A 22,502-nucleotide genomic window follows, 5' to 3' on the forward strand; every position below is an offset into this window, starting at 1 on the left:
GCGGCGGACCGGGCCAGGGGGGAAACCCAGCAGCCAAAAGTATCCGCGGTGAGCAGTAACGGGATAGCGTCTGCGAGTGGACGCCTGTTCGCAGCCCCCGCCGTCACATCCAGACCGCAGTCCGAATTTTTTTGCATTATTTTTTTTTTCGCATTTTCCGACCTTTTTTCACCGTTTTTCCTGCGCTTTTTTTTTTGTACAAGTCGATCGATGACGAGTGCAGTAAAAAAAAATTGAACAAATTTATTATGTAATGGGGGGGGGGGTCATATATCTCCCCCTCTTTGGCGTATTTTAAAAACCAATAACTGCGAATACTTGAAGTGATCACCAAATGTGGTTTTCTATATTATATTTATTTAATTTTTTCTTAAAAAAATGTCCACGCAAAAATACGTAAATATTGTACTATATTATGTAATTAATGCATTTTCAAAACATTTTGATTAAGTGTAAAGGTTTTTAAACTTAATAAAATTATGTGTGTACGTATGTTCATGATGTACCTATGATGTATAGATTATATACATTTGAATAATAAATAATAATTTTTTTTCATGTATACAATATATTATTTTGAAGATAATAATATTATTAGGTACATAATAAGCATATAGTTGGTATTATATTATTATAGACTTATAGTAACAATATTTTAAACTGTGCCAATTATACATTTCCATTTTACATAATATCAAATACTTATATTATTTCTACGCCATGGTCAACCTATTTATCGTTTCCGCGAGCCATCAATTACTAAATGGTTTAGTAATAATCCACTCACAGTAAATTCACAGCACATACCTTGCACCACCCCGTGCGCACGCCAATGGTTGGTGTGGTATAAAGATAAACTTCAGCCTTGTCTTTTGACTTAAAACCAGATAACCTGATGTTATATAGTTCAAAATGTATTTTATACACTGAGTTTGTCATCTAAGAACAACACGGAGATAGTTTGCAAATAATTAACATACCTAATAATATAATATTATAATCATCACTCACTTCTGACGGCTCAACTGGTGGTAGTGTGATTGCACAAATGGCCCTCGTACATGGCGGATTGTGAAGTTGGCAGCCGGTCGGTATAACAGATCGGACAACCAAAGACCGGGTATCGGGTCGGTGGCGGCATCCCGCTGCAAAGTATGATCACCGACGTCGGCTCCCGCACCATCGGCCGACTGCAATAGAACGGTCAGTAACCCAAACACAAATGCAAACAAAGCGATCGTCAGCAGCAACGGCCGTGACATTATAACGGATTTGTATTATATACAGACATACAGTACATAATATATAATATAATATAATATTATTTTTATGGTCTTCGTTAAAATAATTTTCGTACGGAAAAACAAAACACTCTACGGGATGATCTGGGAAAAAAAATCAAATTTATATTTTTACACACAGTGGCGTAACAGGATAAAAATCTAGGCAAAAAAATTAACCTCCCGTTCGGCCGTTCCTGCAGTCATAATCACGATTTCAAGATAATAACGTTTTCGCGAATCAAGGATAATAACAGTCACGAATAAAACGATTATTGCGATAACAGTAACACTGACAATACGTCAACATAATATTATTCAACAAGAGAAACCTAAAATAAATATAAACTTTTATAAAATTTTTTGAGGAAACAAATATTTTAATATTATAATAATAATATGTTAACAGTGTCTTGTTAAGAATACTTTTTAAATGTGGGTTATTGGGAGGGGCAAAATGATACTTTTGCCTTCACAAACATTTCTGGGGGGGGGGGCACTTCCCCCCCTCACCGCAATTACACCACTGATTACACATCATAGTACGTTTTTCACACGTTTAGTTATTATTGTGAGCGTGACACCACAGGTGGTTGCTAATAATCGGAGAACAGATCGCGCATTCGCTCGGGGTTGAAATTCACAGTATAATATGAGTAAAATAAATTTAAACTGTATAATATATTATTCAAGGTTATATATATTTATACTCACCTTGTATATTATTACCACAGTCGCCAAATAATAATTTTATAGTATGTCTTACACATTGTGATTTAAATATTATGTAATATATGGTAATTTTTAATATAAATGTTCTGTAAGAGTATATCACATCAAATTTACCTGACCTAACATTTGAGAAATAAAAATAATAATATCCACGAATAATTTATAATCGCACCTTCTAATTAGACGGTGAAATGAATTAGATTTTCAATCGATTAAGTACGATGTGTTTATTTTGAGCTGACTTTCCTTCGATGTCATCTAATATTGTATTTTGTGTAACGATTAAAATATTGCAGTCTTAATCCCCCATCGAAATTGACGTTCATAATATTTAGCAAAAGACACTGTCCACGTCATGTGAACGTAAACTCATCATTACATCAAATAATAATACATATTGAATGTCAACGTGAAGGAAATTCATACATACCAATTGTACCTAGGCTATTTATCCATTGTTATCACTTTTATATCGCTCCTATATGTTACTTTAATACTCATCTTGTATATTTTGTAATGTATCTTCATTTGTTGGCTTCAACATAATATATAAAAAAATAAGCAGAATATTATTCAAACTATTTCAATCTATACAAATCAAATTTCATACAATAGTATAGTTTATTCTCCTGTATCACAACTCTATTACTCCGTTCATAAAGAAGATTATTATATTATGCTTTTAACTATACCTATCTAGGGCAGAACTATACTCGTCCGAAACTTGATATTTATAGATTGAAATACGTTGAATAATATTCTGCTTTGGATTGTGAAATCAATGATGTATGCGGCGGTGTCGTTCAATAAAGAAAAAAAATTAGGAAATTATAACTATAGTAAAAGTATAATTTTTTCAGTACCTAATTTTGTTTGAAAATTACATCAAAATATGTAAAAAAAGGTTTTCAAAATAGTTGAAACTTTTCGAAATAATGAGTGTACATACTTAAATAGATCACGTGGCATATTGGAGGAATTGAAGGAGTGTGTGAGGAGGCGGTTTATGAGTCCACCTGAGGTTTCTTGAAAAAGATAAAAATTAAAACTGTCTTATATTTTTATTTACGATGATATAATAAACGTCTACGGGAATAATTTTTACGCGCGCTAAAAGCTTTCATAGGATGATAAATTGTCCGGCAGCCATCTTACAGCTATATATATTATAATAGGTATAAATATTATACATGCGACGACGATGCGGTCAAACACGCGTGCATATTATTATTATTACTGTTAGGAATAAATGTAAAATTACATCGCGCATGCACTATATACACTGTATAGCAGTGCAGTGTAGGTTCTATGTACATTGTACACATTATGTAGTTATTATTAGAATATTATAGCAATACGTACCTATAAACTAAGTAAATAAAAAAAAATTGTAGTCACGCGTGTCGGTGTAATTCGTTTAAAGCATTTTTTTTCCCGCACACACACACACACACACACACACACACATCCATTTACACGCATAAGCGTGTTATTATCCAAGGGAGTCTAACTTAATTTATGGATTCTTTTTAGGATTTCGACACGAAAACAAAACGTGCCCAGAAAATACAAATGGGCGGGATCGGAAGCGGTGATACTTTACTATGGATAGGTACCAGAGTTTATCGTTTATATAATCAGAAAAAAAAATAATAATTTCCTTATATTTTCATATATTTTCTTATTTTCTGGTATCAAAAATTGTTATTACAAATTAATACTTATTACCTACTTTATCAGATTATAAAAATAAATTATTTTTGTGGATATATCAACATTATTTTCTTTATAAATATTGAAAAATAGATCATGGGATGATATTTCATTTTGACCTCCCAAAAGTACTAATACTAGATTCACTTTTATATCAGAAAAAATGATGATCTTGAAATTCCGAGTATTTTTTCTATCCAAAATGTTGGTGACAGACAAAAAAAACATACATCACTGTAAAATCAATACCTCCACTCAGAATCTAAAATTGATTGATATAAAGATAACATATTTAGTATAAATAATAATAAAAAAATAATAAATAATACAACATGTTTTTTATACTTGTATTATATTACTATTAAGAGCACGTTATTCATGCATGTGGTACCCATGTGTTATATCCGTCTTACAACTAACGCATCATAATATTGCAAATTTTACGTTAAGATGATTGTTATGAGGATAGCTGATAGATAGCTGATAGATCATATAACTTGCTTCAAATTTAAAATAGATAACAATTATAATAATAATTTAAATATTTAAATTTTATCATAGGTAGATACGATACACAATAGTTGTACACTGCACAGAATGCTACAGCGCTAATCAATAATAGTATTACTGCTGTACACTTGTACCTACCGATACATAAGGCCATAACTTTATTAACTATATTATCATATATTATGATGTAATTGCTAACATTTCATAACTGACCCACTACCTATTATAAGATAATCTAATCTTTTTTAACAGTTTTAAGGTAATGTATTATATATTATTATTATTTTTTTTTTTTTTATTGAACTTAAACCCGGCGACTATGGCCATTAGCTGTTGTAGGGGTTATGAACTGTGGTAGGGGTAACGTTGGTACGGTAGGTTTTTACGATTGTTTTAACGGTTGTTACGGTAGGTAGGTAGCAAACACGTCCATGTGTGGCAAGTTTTTTACTTTTTAACTACTATGAACCCGGGTGGTCACCCATCCGGGAGCTAGTAGCTGTGGCCGTTACTTACTCCCAGTCGCGACTGGTAGTAGCCAACGCGCCACGCCAAGCCACTATATATTATTATAATTATGACAGACGCATAATATAGGATTGGCTTGGATAATATTATTATTTAAAAATTGCCATTAAGAACGGCATATTAGAATTAGAGTACCTACCGCAGGTTTGTTTGCTAGTGTATATAAGATACTTCTTCAGGTATTATTATAAAACAATATTAGGACAAATGCATTTAAATTTAAAATAAAACTCACATAATTATTACACTGGCATAGAAATTAGTTTAGGTATATACAATGACACAGGCTACTATATAATATGGTAATAGAGTAATGCTATAATAATGTATTGCCTAAGTATACGTAACTGGTACGTGTGTAAGTACCTAGTAGGTAACTACTTACTTTAGTAATAGTATTAATTACCTTGGATATTTTTTTATCTACCCACCCGGTACCCACCCACCCAACCCCACCATTATAGGTGGTTCAAATGCACCTGGGTGTGTACTCTTCGCCACTGGACGTTTGTGTGACAAACCCAGAGGTGAAGTGGCCCACTGACCTACTGTCCTGTAGGATAGTAAGCCATTGTACTACGGGGGCACGTTCAATCGGGAATCTCAAAATAATATAATATAAACGGTTGCCATATGGTAATTGGTAATATGGACACACAGACAGACAAACAAACAGACATACATTCATTTATATATATATAAACTATATAAATCGATACTCATTGATAATATAATATTGTTGGTGTAATTACAGTTAGAGTTTTGTTATTTTTATGTTAAAAATACTAATTTCTCCTCTGAATTTTTCTAAATACGGGGCCTTCTATAAGTTAATAGGCTTTTATAGGTCCAGTCCACCCCTGGACGTACCAATAGACCTTATACTAATAGACAAAAAATTAGTGTATGAAAAACATGGCAAAATATAGAGGGCTATTTAGAGGGCAATATAGATGATCGTTTACTCATATGCACAGTAGTGCGGGGTAGTACGATAAGATATATAGATTATTGTATTTTATGGTCAAGACAGGCCACATCACTGCGACGTATTTCCACGCTGCTTGTAATGATGTTGTTATACACTGATACACAGATCATGTCTATAAGTCTATTAGTAGAAGGTATATAGAGTATGAACATACCACTATACATAACCAAGCTCAGATTGTATACATATTTTAGGACTATGGAAAATTATTGATTGCTTGTATCTATTTTATAAGCAAAATATGCAAAAGTCGCTTATGCTGTAGTAGGTATAGTGATAGTTGTGGGCATACCTCCGCATTTAAGTAGGTCACTTTTATGGATATGTTAAATTTGAATTCAATGGTAAATCATTGTATAAATAAATAAAAACGATATTGAGCGAAAGAGATCAGAGTATCAGCATCTATTTTTGATAATAGTTGTATTCAATACAGGGCTTGAAACCGTTATCGAAATTTTCGATTAAAAAAAACGTTGTTACCGGTTTTAAACCGGTCCTGTCGTTAGCAGTAACCTATTACCGGTGTACCCGTGATTATTTACCTCGTGGAATTTTATCTCCCTCGGTACATTTTTAGCAAAGAAATTTTACCGGAGGGGGTGAGGGGGGTAAAATTTCATTAGATAATATTTACCTCCCGGTAAAATATTCCAGGGGTAAATTATCACTAGCGAATATTTCCTCCAGTAATTTTTTTTTATACTCTTAAAATTTCTTAATAACTAAAGTTAATTTTATAACGATATGTGTGAACAATAATTACTAATTAGGTTTTTAAAGGTATATTGTTTTAAACAAATTATGTATTTTAAATGTATCTGTAGCTATATTTTGTAGCTATATGAACTAAATATATTTTTCTATTAATTTATATGCCTAGTTATTTTAATTATTTTTACTTTTAATTTGTATTAATCATTGTTCTGATTATTTTTATTACCTATTAATTTGTATGTTTGATTGTTTTGCTTGTTTTTGATATCTGACTTTTCATAATTAATTGTTAATTTGGATTATTAATTATTAATTATTTTAATATTAGTCTGTAACTTATTAAATGACTCTCTTCTTACAATACCTAGTAACTAGTAAGACATTTTATGAAACTTATATTGATTATTATTCCCAACATATTTTTATCTTTAAACATTGACATTTATACACAATCGGTTATGAACTATTTGACTCTATTGATAAATACATTTATATTGATATAATAATAGGTATACTTATTGATATTATTTATATAATTTAACAGTTTTTTCTTTATTTTATGTAGGTAAACAGCCTATGAGTTCCAATTAACGTGTGAAAAGGTTTTAAAAATAATTATGGCTAATTTGAGAGTTAAATAATTAAACTTAATAAAGTTATTGCGTAGGTACAATAAATTATCGTAACCTGAACAAATTTTCATACAAAACCATTAAAAAAAAATAGAAAATACATGTGTGATATGTACCGAAAATAAAATTAACAGAGGGGGTAATTAATCTCCGTTACACCGGTACTATATTCAATATTACACGGGTTACCGATTAAGTGGTTCAAAAAACTTTCGGTTACCAATAACCGATTGAATATTGGTTTTCTAAAAACAATTGTATTACACCTATGTAGTATGATTTAAGAGTAATTTTAAGAAGTTATTAATTACTAAACTATAATAGAACTACGAGCTTATCATTATTTATGTAGCTAAAATAAACGAAATAATATTATAGTTTATAAGTACCTTACGGTAGTCGGTAACTGATTGATACATATAATTATGTTATTATAACGTTTTATGTTAGGTACTTTTATTTAACTGAAAAATCGTCACGGTAACCGAGAACCGATAACCGGGAATAAAAATGGGTTTAAAGTAATGGTAACCGATTTTAGGTCCCTAATTCTCCGGGAAATTGCTGGTTTTTGGTAAAAACCGGTAACTGGTTTCAAGCCCTTGTATTATTATAAATTATAATATATTATTAAGTGTTTTATTATATTTATATTATTTTAATAGTATTTGTTATTTACATTATTTGGTGTTGAACTAATTTTATTAAAACATAATTTATTGTAATATTATAATATCATTATATAAGTCAATACCGACGCTATGTACCGTAGAATAGTATGAATTTGTTCATCATATACCTAGCTAAAAATTTGTCTAAATATTGAAATAACTCCAATCTGCTTAGAAAATATTAATAATTATGTAATTCTGAAAACATTTTAATCCTTCTAGTCCCTACGGTTAATATGCACTGAATTACAACGAAGTACCTACAATTTTTCAAAAATTAAAAAACTAAAAATAGTCCAAAATTTAAAATGTCTGTAAATAGCTCAAAAAGCTTTAATATACATTATACATAATATTACATAAAATTATACTAATATAAATATTTGTTAAATGCTCGTTTAGAATATGATTATACCTTATAATATTAAATACAATTGTGAATTCATCATGCTATTTTTGATTTTTCGGAATTATGATTGATGGATAAAATGAAAATAAAACAGATTTTTGCTGTGTTAAACATTTGTAAGACGGAGACAACGCATGCGGGCATAGAGTCCTCTAATATAGTGTATTAGGATAATGAGAGTGGTTATAATATATATGTAAGTACTCACTTCTGACCGCCCAACTGGTGTGGTTCCGCAAATGTCTGTCATACATGTCGGATTGGAGCCGGCAAGTGGAGCTTCCGACGTGTCGAACGGTGAAATTGGCCAGTTCCTGGTGAAACAGCTCGGATATCCACGGTCTCGGTAGACCATCAGCGGCAGCCACTGCAAGAATTTGTTCAACTTGCGCGTCTACCAACTGCAATAGCGCGAGCAGTCCTACGACGATCGCGGTTGACATATCCATGACGATCTCTATATTTTAATAAATATATAATTTATCGGTTCTCGACACCGTTCCCCTATATAGTCCCACGCATAGAATGATAAAATCGTGCCTACTGCGGAGACATTTTCTTCTGCCGAATACAACTATGGTGAGAAAAAATTCCGATATTGTAAACATGTAGGCGAACAATAGATATGATAATATTATACCCGCGGTGATGAAATTAAATAATACCTATATTACCCAGAATATTCCGAATAGTGTCCTATACTATTATATCGGAAACTCTCGATGGTACAAATACGCTGCTTTAGTGGGATGTTTGGATAAAAAAAATGTAAAATGTCGGCGAAAAGCTGCTAAATATAGTGCTGCAGTAATGCGCGACACTTGCGATAATATGACTATTTGGTCGTCGCGCGGTTGTAAAACGTATAAATAAGGAAAAAAGTAACATTCGTTATAGATTATCAATGCAACCTCGTATAGATAAGTGGGTGAGCTCGCCGCAAACGTCTGGGGTTGAATTACTTTGATGTTGTTTATAATTAATCAACGCAATTGCACTCGATGAGTTAACCTTGCCAAGATCACCGACATCGGATAACGGCCCGACCATAATATAATATAGGTACTTACGCGTAAGAAGTTTGCGGCAATCCCAGCTTATTATTTATCACGCTTATTGACGTAGGTACGACGAAGGACCCCCCCCTCCGAGTTAATTATTATATTTAATGATTTTTAAATTTTTTTATTATTTCATAGTTATATGTAATTTGAAAACGTATAATTAAAGGCACTATACCTACGTCATAAGTATCTTACGTGATATTATATAGGATGATCCACTGAGCATGCACATTCCCGTTTTTCCTTCAATAATTAAATTTTTTTCAAATTTTGGTTTTGGAATTTTTAAACATATACCTAGTCAAAGAATATATTTTCAAATTCTTGAATATTTTTGTGCTACCTACTTAAGTTATGCTCTGTGGTAATACAAACTTCTTTTGTGAAGGTGAATCTTTCTGTATATAGTTACAATTAATTTAATAATTTTTTTCTTTATTCACGATATATACGATGTGGGGGCACAAAAATACTAGTACTACATTATGTATATTTAAGAGTAGGATATATTATAATATACATATTAATATTAATTAATCATGTTAATGAACCAACAATGACATGTAATATGTACATAGTATTTTCATAAAACGTATTGATGTGGTTAATCGCATCCAATAATGACTTATGACAGTCATGGCTAAATATTTAACAATTTAAATTTAATTACTATATTAAATACATAATACATTGAGTTATTAATTAGTAGCACACATAAATTGCATTACACATTTTGTATTATATGAATTGAGTATTCACTCATCTTAATGAAAATAAGAGTGAAAGTCAGTTTAAAATAAATCCTATATATTTTTGAATATAACTCGAAGAGTGGAGATATGTAATTTATGCCTAGTTAGTAGTTACTATTAAAAATTGTGCACAAGAACATAATAAAATTAAAACCTAATTGTATTTTTAAAAGTAATACAATATGTATAATAATTAACTTGGTGTTATACTGTTGCATAATGTACTTCTATGTACCAATTACCAAGTATGCATAAATAAAAATTATTTCCATTCACTCATTGGGTAACGCTTTAGATTCTAATATATATTTTATATAGCTATTTTTTTTAAACTAATGTAAATGCATACAAATAAATTTGAATAATTGTCGTATATTGCAGACAGTCGTCAAAATAATATTATTTTATATATATGTAATATAGGTGGGAATATTTCAAATTGTAAATTATTGACATGGTCACAATGTGATACCACATAATCTATTGATATTTTTTAATTTTAGTTTTAAATTATAATAATTACCAAATATGTGCTTTGTGATTATATATTAAGTTCCACGGTGGCGTATAGTGAAGTTTCCGGTTCAATTAAAATATTTTATGCATACCTATTGCATTATATATTATGTATATTATGTAAGGACATACTAAATGTCTCTTTTTTGATAGTCTATTGACTACTCACTATGCAGTATGCATATTGGCTGTATATGAATTATGAACATTATTTAACAATGAAAATTGGAATTTAATTTTATACTTGCACTGATAACCATCAATCAATGATTATGGTAGTTATGTTTGCATACTGGTGTGTTCTATTTTTATATAGGGATTTTCTATAAAGTCGGTTAAATTTCTGAGATGTCCTACTTGGTACTCTTTTTTTGAGGAATTAACAAAGAGATAATATATTATAGATTGTCTGAACTTGCTTTGATGGCGAACTATCGTAACATTATACCAATAAATATAGATGAGATTTTCAATGTATATATAAAAAAAAAAATATAGAAGAATGAATTTTTACATAGGTACTATTTGTAATAATATAATATAATAAAATAAAATATAAAATAATATTGCGCAATCTTTATTTATATTGTTTGTCATCATCCAGACTCCTAAACAAATTCTAGTTGTAGCGGTTATGCTACGGTTAAATTCGCCAATACTTAATATAATTCTTATATAATATTATAATATATTATACACCACGCTGGCTGTATCATACGATTGTATTTTTTTCCTCAATATATTATATTGTTTTATAAGAAAATGGATTGTAAAAAATGGTAATATGTTGCAACAAAAGTTGTTATACCAGCATTTTAACTGATTCTAACAAATCCCAAGTGCAGTAATCGGTGAGCACAATCGTGAACCGGACACAGCTCAAAAAAAATTAAGCGTCGAGTCCTCAGAGAAAATCGTAAAAGAAATTCCAGCGATTCGATTTCAACTTGACCAGCAAAAGTCTACGAAACCTGAATAATATAAATTGTGTAGAAAAAATATAATATGTATAGTAATAATAAAATATAAGAATTGTCATTGTACTCGGTATGTTATGTTCTATAGACTAAGTTCACGGCCATATTATGATATACCACACACTCGTATCTACTCGTATTAGTAGGTAATTACTAAAAAATTGGTACCTACAGCTTGTTACCTAGCATCATATTGCACTCATTTTTGTGCGCAATCGTAATGACGTATTTAATGCAAGGTCAGGGTTTACTGGTATTATCATACTTAACAAACTTTTAGTAAATTAATACCTACACCTACTAGCTACGGCTATTACATAATATAATATTAAAATCAGTGCCGGCACTAGGTTTTGCGGGGCCCTGGACATAGGTAATAGGTACCCAGAGGAAGGCAAAATTCTAGCTTTTTTTAAATCAGGATTTTTTTAAATTAATGCGGTTTTTATTTGAATTTCAAACATTAAAAATAATAATATCAAGTTATTCTTTTTTTTATTATAATATGTTAACAAAAAATTATTTACAAATAATAAAATAATATGCATGTGTTGAAAATTATAAGTTAATAAATTTGTGGGGGGGCCTATTATTTTATTCATTTATATTTATTTTAATAATTACAACTTATATAAACATCAATAAAAAAAAAGGTGGATAAGTGGATGTCGCTCTGCTGTACAGTAGGTTACAAGTGGGTCACTGTAATGGATGGTGTTAAATTTGAATTCAATGATATAATATCATTGTATAAGAAAAACGATTCTGAGCGAAAACGGTCAGTCAGCCTATGATTTTACCAAGTATATTTGATGATATTATTGTGAATAAAGTAATTTATATATAACCTATTTACTCGGAGCCTTATTTTAAATTTTCAATCTTTAGCCATAAAAGTTAAACATTTTATACATTTTTAACCACAAAATAATTAATAAATTATAAATTTGATAAATGTTGTCAAAATTTGAACTTTAAATGCTTATAAAAAAAAAATTGTGCCTATGTATTTTTAATATTTTTTAACTGCTATTAGAACGATATATCAGGAGCCTTATATTAAATTTTCACGCTTTTTTACCCAACAAATAAAAATTTATTGATATTTATAAAAAAAAAAACTAAAAAAATTGAAAACTGACAATGTCCGTAAACAGCTCCAAAAGAGTCAAAATATTTTCAAAATTTTATCGTGTATAGAAAATGCTAATATGAACATTCAGTGAAATTTTCAAGTATCTAAAGTCATTCGTTTTTTAATAACTATAAAATAAGAAAATTGTTACATGAGAAATCGAGTAAATATCAAATGTTGTAAAAATATAAATTTCAGGCGCTCATAAAAATTTAATTTAAGTTTCTTCTAGACATTTTTTTTTTGATAAAGGTAGACAAACTTATGAGTAATCTTATATTACATTTTCAAATCTTAGATTTAAAAAGAAAAATTTTTATGAATTCTAAACTTAAAATAATTTGCTATTTTTCGTGATTTTCCGTATTTTGTCAAAATTTGAACTTTAAATGCTTATAATTAAAAACTGTGACTAAGGATTTTTAATTTTTTTCATCTGCCTTTGAAACAATAACCTAGGAGCCTTCTATTAAATTTTCAAGCTTTTTTCAAGCTCAAAAAGAGTCGAAATATTTTGTAAATTTTATGGTGTATAGAAAATGCTAATATAAACATTCAGTCAAAATTTCATGTCCCTACGGTCATTTGTTTTAGAGTTACACCAAAAACCAAAATCGATTTTCTCGAAAACAGATTTTGCGTAAAAATTCCCGTTTTTCCTTAATTTTTCTTTTGTTTTTCACGTCGCTTGTGAAAACTACTGGGAAATTTTTACTTTTGACCCCCCAAAGTACCAACTAGATTCACTTTCCTATCAGAACAGTTACTATTGAAGAAAATCCAAGCACTTTTACTGTCCTAAAAGGTAATGACAGTCACAAAAATAAAAAAAAAATAAAAAAAAATAAAAAAAAAAACACACATCATTGTAGAATCAATACATTCATCGCTTCGCTCAGAATCTAATAAATAAAATCATCAAAATGTTTGAATGATATAAAAAATTGTTTAATATCTAAGTACGCGGCGACGGTAGACAATAAACTACATTAAAACTAATCCTGATACACTAGATACGCACGCAGTAGGTACATTTTATTTAATACAGCTATACCTACTATACCTAAACTAAATTGTAATAATAATTTCTTAAATAAAAACTTAATTTAAAGTTTTCGGAGAGCTTTTCCAAACAAAGAACAGAAAAAACAATAACTCTAGAGATAATAAATATTTATATTATTAATTATAGTATACTCCTACAATACTCGAGTATCCTCAAAATATTACTCCTTCGTCGTATCAATAACGATTTACTTTGTACTATGGCTAAATTTAGATATAATTTTCCAAATAACTAATGATAGAAATAATATTAATATTATACATGTGTAGTATATAACAATAAGTCAATAAATGTATAGATTTATAATTTGTTAATATAAAATATCAATGTGTTTCGCGGTATTAAGATGATAATTAAAAATCGCGGGGCCCTGGACATATGTCCCATTTGTCCTCCCCTAGCGCCGGCACTGATTAAAATTATTCATTATGTTTTATAATTTCAGTGCACATCTATGTGTGATTTAAATTTACTGAAAAACAATACAATATTACTGCTAATTATTACGTAGGTATAGCCAAATTGAGTCACCTGTATCATTATAATAATATTATGATTATGATTGCAAACACGAATACACCGTGAATAGTATTGCTACTATATTATAGCTGTAGATATCAAACATAATATATTTAACGGCTAACGCTATAATTACGAGTTTATACCTTGATCAAACATTGTTCGTGAAAAACTTAACATTTTATAGATATACGCCTATACTAATGATTAATGAACGATGAATAAATAATAGTTAGAAAAAAAAGTCATTCACATAATTCACTTTTTAATCTCGCGCTTAGCTTACAAAGTTTTTACCTACGACCTACCTATCTAGGAAACGGGCGGTCTGCGTTTGGACGAATTACCTTTTTTCGCTCATAATAAAAGTAATGTGTTTGGGCGAGTTTCTTATAATGTGTTTGAGCGAGCAATATAAAAGATAAAAGTCTAAAGATTAAGATAAAAATTATTATATATAATGTATAGGGAATTTTAGATCAATCTAAATATACCACAGTCTTATATAGAGGTCGGGCAGCTAGTAGAACTCTATCATATTTTCAAATATCAGTTTGCTTGAACATTGAAAACGCGAAGTTGTATTTTTATAGTGTTAGTGAGTTTATGTTAAATATGGATCTTAAAATTGATTATATTTTTAATACAAAACGAAATAAACGATGCATTTCAATTGAAAATTATATTTTTAGTGAATCTAACCACTTGAAAAACGGATCTTTTCGTTTTCGGTGTACTAGCAGAACATGTACCGAGAGTGTTTTAGTAAATTCTACTATCGATAAAATACTATTTTTTTCAAATAATAATATACATAATCATGAACCAACTACTGATCATAATTTAGCTGTTCAGTGTGTTAGAACTGCCGTGAAAAGAAAAGCCGAAAAAGACTTACATGCAAGACCAAATAAAATAATACGAAAAGAAATTCAAGACACTAATCCCGTTTTTATGGAGGTAATAGTTCATAATGACATTAAATTATTGAGAGAATCGGCTTACAGGATTCGTAAAAAACATTTTCCCAAAATACCCACAACTATTAATGAAGCGTTTGACCAACTGTTCGAAACTCAAGTTGATGTTAAAACTAACAATGAACAATTTTGTTTCGTCAATCGAGAAAAACAAATTATTTTATGGACATGTACTGAAAATGTAAAACATCTTTGTGAATCTGAAAACGTTTTTGGCGATGGAACATTTAATTACGCTTCTAATTATTTTTATCAATTATATACAACACACATTGTAATATTAAATTATGAACGCAAGTTTGTGTTCAGGTTCATAATAATATTATCGTTTATTGAAAATACATATGTGTATATTACATTTATTATATAACATTATTTTCTTTTGTTTTGGAATTATTATCACGTATAGTGATTTACATTTAAAAATACATATAACAGGGATGGAAAGTTTCTTTTTCTTTTTGTTTGACTTACGACTCTGTTGGGTACCGATGAGATGTTGTTGTTGGTTGGTTGATGGGTTGTTGACATAGACCTTATACTAATAGACTGGCCATTCATACACGTACAGCGGTCATCGATAGAGGGCGCTCTTCTTGTGTGACTTGTGACTGCACGATAATAATTATTATTGTAGTAATGTAGTGTATAATATCAATGCGGATACATGCCCGGTACATGTTTTAATGTAACAATTTTATTTTTTAAGATTGTTATTTGTTTTTTCTTTTCACGAACTATACCTAATACAGTTTCTTCTATAGTTCTATATTACGTTATTTCTTATTTGTCAAAATGGGCTATAAATGCTGTTTTTGTAAAATTGGTTACACGGCAGATTCAGATGTCTCTTTACACAAGTAATTATTTTATAATTAAGAATTTTAAATGTGTCATAACAATTATTAATCTACCCACCAATCACCATATTTATAACAGATTTCCTAAAGATGAAATATTGAAAAGACTTTGGTTAGATGCATGTTGCATTAATAAAATTTTGCCATCGCATAGAATTTGTGATAAGCATTTTACCAAAGAAAGTTTCAATGAAAGCGGATATTTATCAAAAAAAGCTGTACCATTTGTTGCGTAAGTAATTTGTGTAGCTGTTTTCTTGTTTATTTAATTTATATACATATTAATTGTCATAGTCCGAGTGGGTGCAAGAGGAAACTATCTTTTGATAATATTACAGAGGATCATTCAGAAGATAATAAATTAAATACTGAATTACCTGTAAATATATCAAGCCATGTTGTACCAGAGGAAAAAATTCAAAATATAAATATGATGTAAGTATATAGATGTTATTTTATTTACTAAACACATATATTGTAAATGTATACCTATATTTTCAGTGCATCACCTACACTAACTTCTAAAAAAATCAAATTGTTTCCCAGATATATTAATGATTTATCTGTTGAAAATTTTAAAACACCTAGAAGAACAGAAAGAAATTTATCATTTGTTAAAAAACGATACAATGAAAAACTTAAAAAAATTCATAATTTACAAAAGAAAAACAAACGACTTACAACAAAAGTGAAAACATTAAAAGATTTAATGAATGTTTTAGAAAATAAAAATCTTATATCAGAAAATGCTTCTACATTGTTACAAGTAAATTATATTAATGAATAATAAACTAATGTCTAAAAAAAATATAGTAAAATAAGTAAGTATTTTAAACTTAATTTTATGCGTCTACTAATAAATCATAAACTATTGTCATAATATAATTTCCTCTTGCACCCACTGAGGCTATAACAAATATGTGTTTCTTATTAATATGTGTATTTGATTTATTAGTAGAAGTATAAAATTAAGTCTAATATACCTACTTTTTTACTATCTGTATAATAAACTTATGTCTAATAAAAATATGTTATACTAATACTAGTAAAATATAGTACTACTTATACTACTTAGTGTCTTAGTTTAATGTGTATGGTATAATATGATATGTTAATCTATATAACCTTTTCATGATACTTATAAAGTTATAACTTAATACAATTAGATTGTACTGATGTTTTTAGTCTATGGGTTCTGAAAGTCTTTGTGAAATTGTTGAAAGAAAATTGAATGGGAAAAAACTTGCATTTTCAAATGAATTGAAAAAATTTGCTGTTACTTTACAGTATTACTCGAGTAAAGCCTACAATTTTGTACGTAAACAATTTTTAAACGTTCTTCCGCATCCCAGAACATTAAATAAGTGGTATCATGTAATAAATGGGGAACCTGGATTCACAAAAGAAACATTTAATACTTTAAAACTTAAAGTAGCAGAAAATAAAACTGTCATTGGAAATTTGGTATTAGATGAAATGTCTATAAAAGATAAAGTTGAATTTGATGGTAAAACATTCCATGGACTGGTTGATATGGGATCCGGGGCTGACTTAGATGAAGATAATGTTAATCATGCCACAAGTGCTCTTGTATTTTTAATCGTTGCAGTAAATGGTAATTGGAAACTGCCACTAGGGTATTTTTTAGTAAAGGGCTTAAATTCAAGTAAACTTGCAAATTTAGTTAAAAAATGTTTAGAATTACTACATGATACTGGTGTAATAGTAAATTCCATGACTTTTGATGGAGCACACACTAATTTAAGTATGTGCACTAAATTGGGAGCTAACTTAAATATAAATAACCCTCGATTTTTCTTTCCACATCCTGTATCTAAAGAACCTGTGTTCTTATTTTATGATCCGTGTCATATGATTAAACTTATTCGTAATACATTAGGTGACAAAAAAGTATTAATTGGGGAAAATAATAAGGAAATTAAATGGGATCATATTAAAAATCTTTATAATAAAGAAAAAAAAGAGGGATTAAAAGCAGCAACAAAATTAACCAGAAAACATATTTACTATTATAATGAAAAAATGAACGTAAAGCTTGCTTCACAAGTTCTTAGTAGTAGTGTAAGCTGTGCATTAACATTTTGTGAGACCTTAGACTCAGAATTCACTAATGTAAAATCAACAGCAGAATTCTGTATGATTATGAACAATGCATTTGATATTTTAAACTGTCGCACCAAATATTCTAAATCTCCTTTCAATTTAGCACTAAGTCCATCAACTTTTGATAAATACTTATATTTCACAAACAAGTTTGAAAAATATGTCCATAGCCTAATACTGTCTAGCGGTCAAAAAGTTGTTGAATCACTCAGGAAAACTGGATTTGTAGGTATTGTCTGGGGTTTGAAAAATCTTATTAACTACTACACATTTTTAAAAAATAAAAAGTATGATATTGAATATATTCTTTCCTATAAGCTCTCCCAAGATCATCTTGAAACATTTTTCAGTTCAATAAGGTCAAGAGGAGGATATAATAACAATCCTTCCTGTAAGGAGTTCAAAATCTCTTATAAAAAACTATTGGTTCATCATCATGTAAGTGGTTCACAATATGGCAACTGCCTTCCAGAATCTATGTTGAAAAATACAACTATATCAGAATCTGATTCTATACTTTTAGATGATGATGAATGTAATGATAATTTAGAATTTACACAAAGTGATGATCATGATCACAATTATATTGAAACTTATTTAAAATTATCTCCATTTATTGCTGGTGTGACAGACTATATTTCGGGTTTTATTGCAAAAAAGGTCACCAAAAAAATTAACTGTGATATATGTAAAACATTTTTAATAGATAACTCTAATAATAGCCTTTTAATTAAATTAAAAGATAGAAATAATGCATTAGTGAAACCAAGCAAAGATGTATCATATATATGTAAAGTTATCGAAAAAAAAATAAAATGCAAAGATTTAAAAGACATATTTGCTAAAAATTTCACAAATAAAATTTATGTAGAAACAAAAAGAGAGGTGTGTGGGTCTGTATTTAGTGGGATGGATAATCATGTTAGTGGCCAGTCATTGTTTACTAATCATAGGGATCAACTGTTAACATTAATTATAAGTTCTTATGTGCACCTTAAATTAAAAAGCATTGGAAAACAACAAGAAAAAATGCATTTAGGTACTAGGAAAAAACTTACCAAATTAATTTTATTCAATAATGAATAATACTTTTATATTTAGGTTTGCAAATTGTATGGCTAGGTCATATTATATTTATAAGTTTAATAATTACAATAAATAATTAAGTATTATGTTTATTAATTTCTTTTTTATATGTTAAAAGTACCTAACAGGTATTGTTTTCTGGATAAGTTAATTTGTATTTTTATTATTTTGAATATTATATTATATTATAAGTTTTTAATATAAATAAAAGCGATTTATAGCTAATTTTGGGTACTTGAGTTTATTATATAAATATATAATTAGTTATTTTTTTAAAAAAATAGTTTGCAGTTAGTAGTTACAGTGCCACGAAAGCACATCCCAATTCCCAATTCCCATTTCCCATAATAAAAAAAGATAAATGTAAAATGATAGTACGGTATCGTTGTACAATATTATTGTACATTGTGCTCAACGGAAAATAACAGCACTGATGTGATTATACTGTACATCACTGCTGTATGTCTGACCGGCTACTACCACAGCTACTCTATAGGCAAGGCCAGTCTATTAGTATAAGGTCTATGGTTGTTGACCTGGTATCTCCGTGATCAGGTAATCCAATGGTGGCGGCACAGCAACCGGGCAGCGGCGGTGGCACAACGATCGGGCGGCGGTGACGATTCTTACCGGCTCGTTTGACGATAACTTTTGTTATGTCCGAGCTCGGTAGAATGTACGGACGGCGGCGGCGGCACAAACGGGCGACGGTGACGGCACAACGATCGGGCGGCGGCGGCGGTGACGATTCTTACCGGCTCGTTTGACGATAACTTTTGTTATGTCCGAGCTCGGTAGAATGTACGGACGGCGGCGGCGGCACAAACGGGCGACGGTGGCGGCACAACGATCGGGCGGCGGCGGCGGTGACGATTCTTACCGGCTCGTTTGACGATAACTTTTGTTATGTCCGAGCTCGGTAGAATGTACGGACGGCGGCGGCGGCACAAACGGGCGGCGGCGGCGGTGACGATTCTTACCGGCTCGTTTGACGATAACTTTTGTTATGTCCGAGCTCGGTAGAACGTACGGTACGGAAGACGATATCGTTCCCTGGACCGTTTGATACAGCTGGTGCTATATCCGGTCACAAGGAAGAAATCATATGCTGACTGTATCGATGTATCGGAGGTGTTTGACTGCTGTTCACGGGGCCTATTTACCAACAATCTCGGTTGCCGCCGTGAACAGAAGTCGGGTTTTTTAGCTCTACTATTCAGTGGTATTCGATTCGTTGGTGAGTCGCTATGGAGCGGTGGCGTGCGTGGTTGGTTCTCTGCTTGATTTGTTTTAAGTTATTAGTATTATTTGGAACTTGACGACTTTAATAACTCATTAATACCGACTGGTATGTGGTGACTTTCATAATTGTGGGTGATGCGCGTGATCTAGTGAGTATGTGTTGGGTGTACTGTGACCAGCGTAACACACACGGTCGCACGCACCACCACTTGGCAGCGCAGAGGTGTGCTTATACGGCGGAGCACCGTTGGGTTTGGACTAAACCACGGGGTTCGCTAGTAGTAGCGGTATGGACTGTTCTGTCTCGTTACATAGTCCCCTTTTTTATTTATTAATTTTTTTTTTTTTTTTTTGAACTTTGAATTTTGATGGGTCAGACCGAAATTAATAAATGAAAACTTTAGTAGAGAGACAGTGATGACGTAAAATTTTGCGTGATTGATTTCTAGCTAGCTGTGATTCTTGAATATAATCATTTTTGATTGGAGGTGGTAGTTGATGACGTAGGTTGATTATTTATATGGCGTTGACGACGGATCTCAATGCGAGTTGTTCGATATTTCTCTCTTCTTAACTTCCGATTACTTATCTTGGTGACGTGTTCTTGTGGTGGTTCTTCAATCAATGGTGTTTTGGTTGCAGGAAGTGAGTCGGTTGTTGAACCAGGAGCAGCTCGGATGGTTTCAGGTATCGTAAATGTTGGCTCTAGTGAGTATCTGGTCAGCTTGGCAGCACTCTCACGTTCATATTGTGCTTGAGCTTTCTTGATTTGGATTGGTGAATCTGCTCTTTCAATTTTCTTTATCGCCATTTCTACTTGGTACTCGCTGTCGAGGGTCAGATACTCACTGCCGAATAATTCTAAGTATTCTATATCAGTATAGTCCTCGGACAGCAAGTTGAAGGTTTCGTGTTCCATGACTTCTCTAGTTGTCCTATTGGGAGTAAATCATGGTCACAATTTATTTAAATAGGTTTAATTGGATGCAGAGGATGATTGATCGCAGGACTTGCCCGGATCAGGAGGGAAACACAAGTCTTCATCCTTTGTTGGTGCTGCATGGTATGGTTTGATGTTCTTGACATTACATCGGACTATTTGTTTCATCGAGTCTTCCAATAGTAAAGTGTTATTATTGCCAGTTTGTATTATTGTGTAGGGTCCGCGGTACAGTAGGAAGAATTTATGTATCTCATGATCCTCTGCGGATGATAATCTATGCTCTCTGACGAGAACCTGTTGACCTGTATGGTATTGTATGAATGTTTTGTCTTGGTCCTTGATTCGGTTTCTCGCGTCAGCTTTCGTTCTTAATTTCTTTTTTACTATCTTTATGACTTCCTCACCGCTAGTCTCGTAGTCACGATTTGGAAACGGTATTTGTGGTGCTATGGTGATATTTGGTTCCCGTCCATACAACACTTGGTATGGCGTGTATCCTGTTGAGCTGTGGTGTGAGTGGTTGATCCAATATTCTATATTGGGAATCCACTTCACCCAGTTAGAATGTTTGGCGTGGCAATAGGTGCGGAGCATTCTGCCTATCTCCCTATTTGCCCTTTCCACTGGGTTGCTCTCCGGATGATAAGTGGTGGTATGCTTGATCCGGATTCCCAGCGTGGTTAGTTGTTTGAACCACTGCTTACTGTGGAATTGTGTTCCATTGTCAGTTAGTAGTTGTTCGATCTTCCCTATCTTAGGTATATATTCATTTGTGATCTTCCTTAAGATGGTGGCTGCGGTCGCTTTTTTGATTGGATATAGTTGTATAAATTTCGAAAATATATCGAGTACAGCAAGGATGTACTTGGCACCTCGCTGTCCCCTGGGCAACGGTCCCATTAGGTCGAGGGATACCATTTGTAGTGGATGCCCTGGTAGGATGCTGATGGTTGGTCCCCTGGCCATTTGATTATCGCATTTGGCCTTTTGACAAACATCGCATGCTTTGACAATTCGTTTAATCGTCCGATACATATTAATCATTTTATACTGTG

This window comes from Metopolophium dirhodum, chromosome 1 (genome assembly GCF_019925205.1).
Source record: "Metopolophium dirhodum isolate CAU chromosome 1, ASM1992520v1, whole genome shotgun sequence".
Classification (NCBI taxonomy): Eukaryota; Metazoa; Arthropoda; class Insecta; order Hemiptera; family Aphididae; genus Metopolophium; species Metopolophium dirhodum.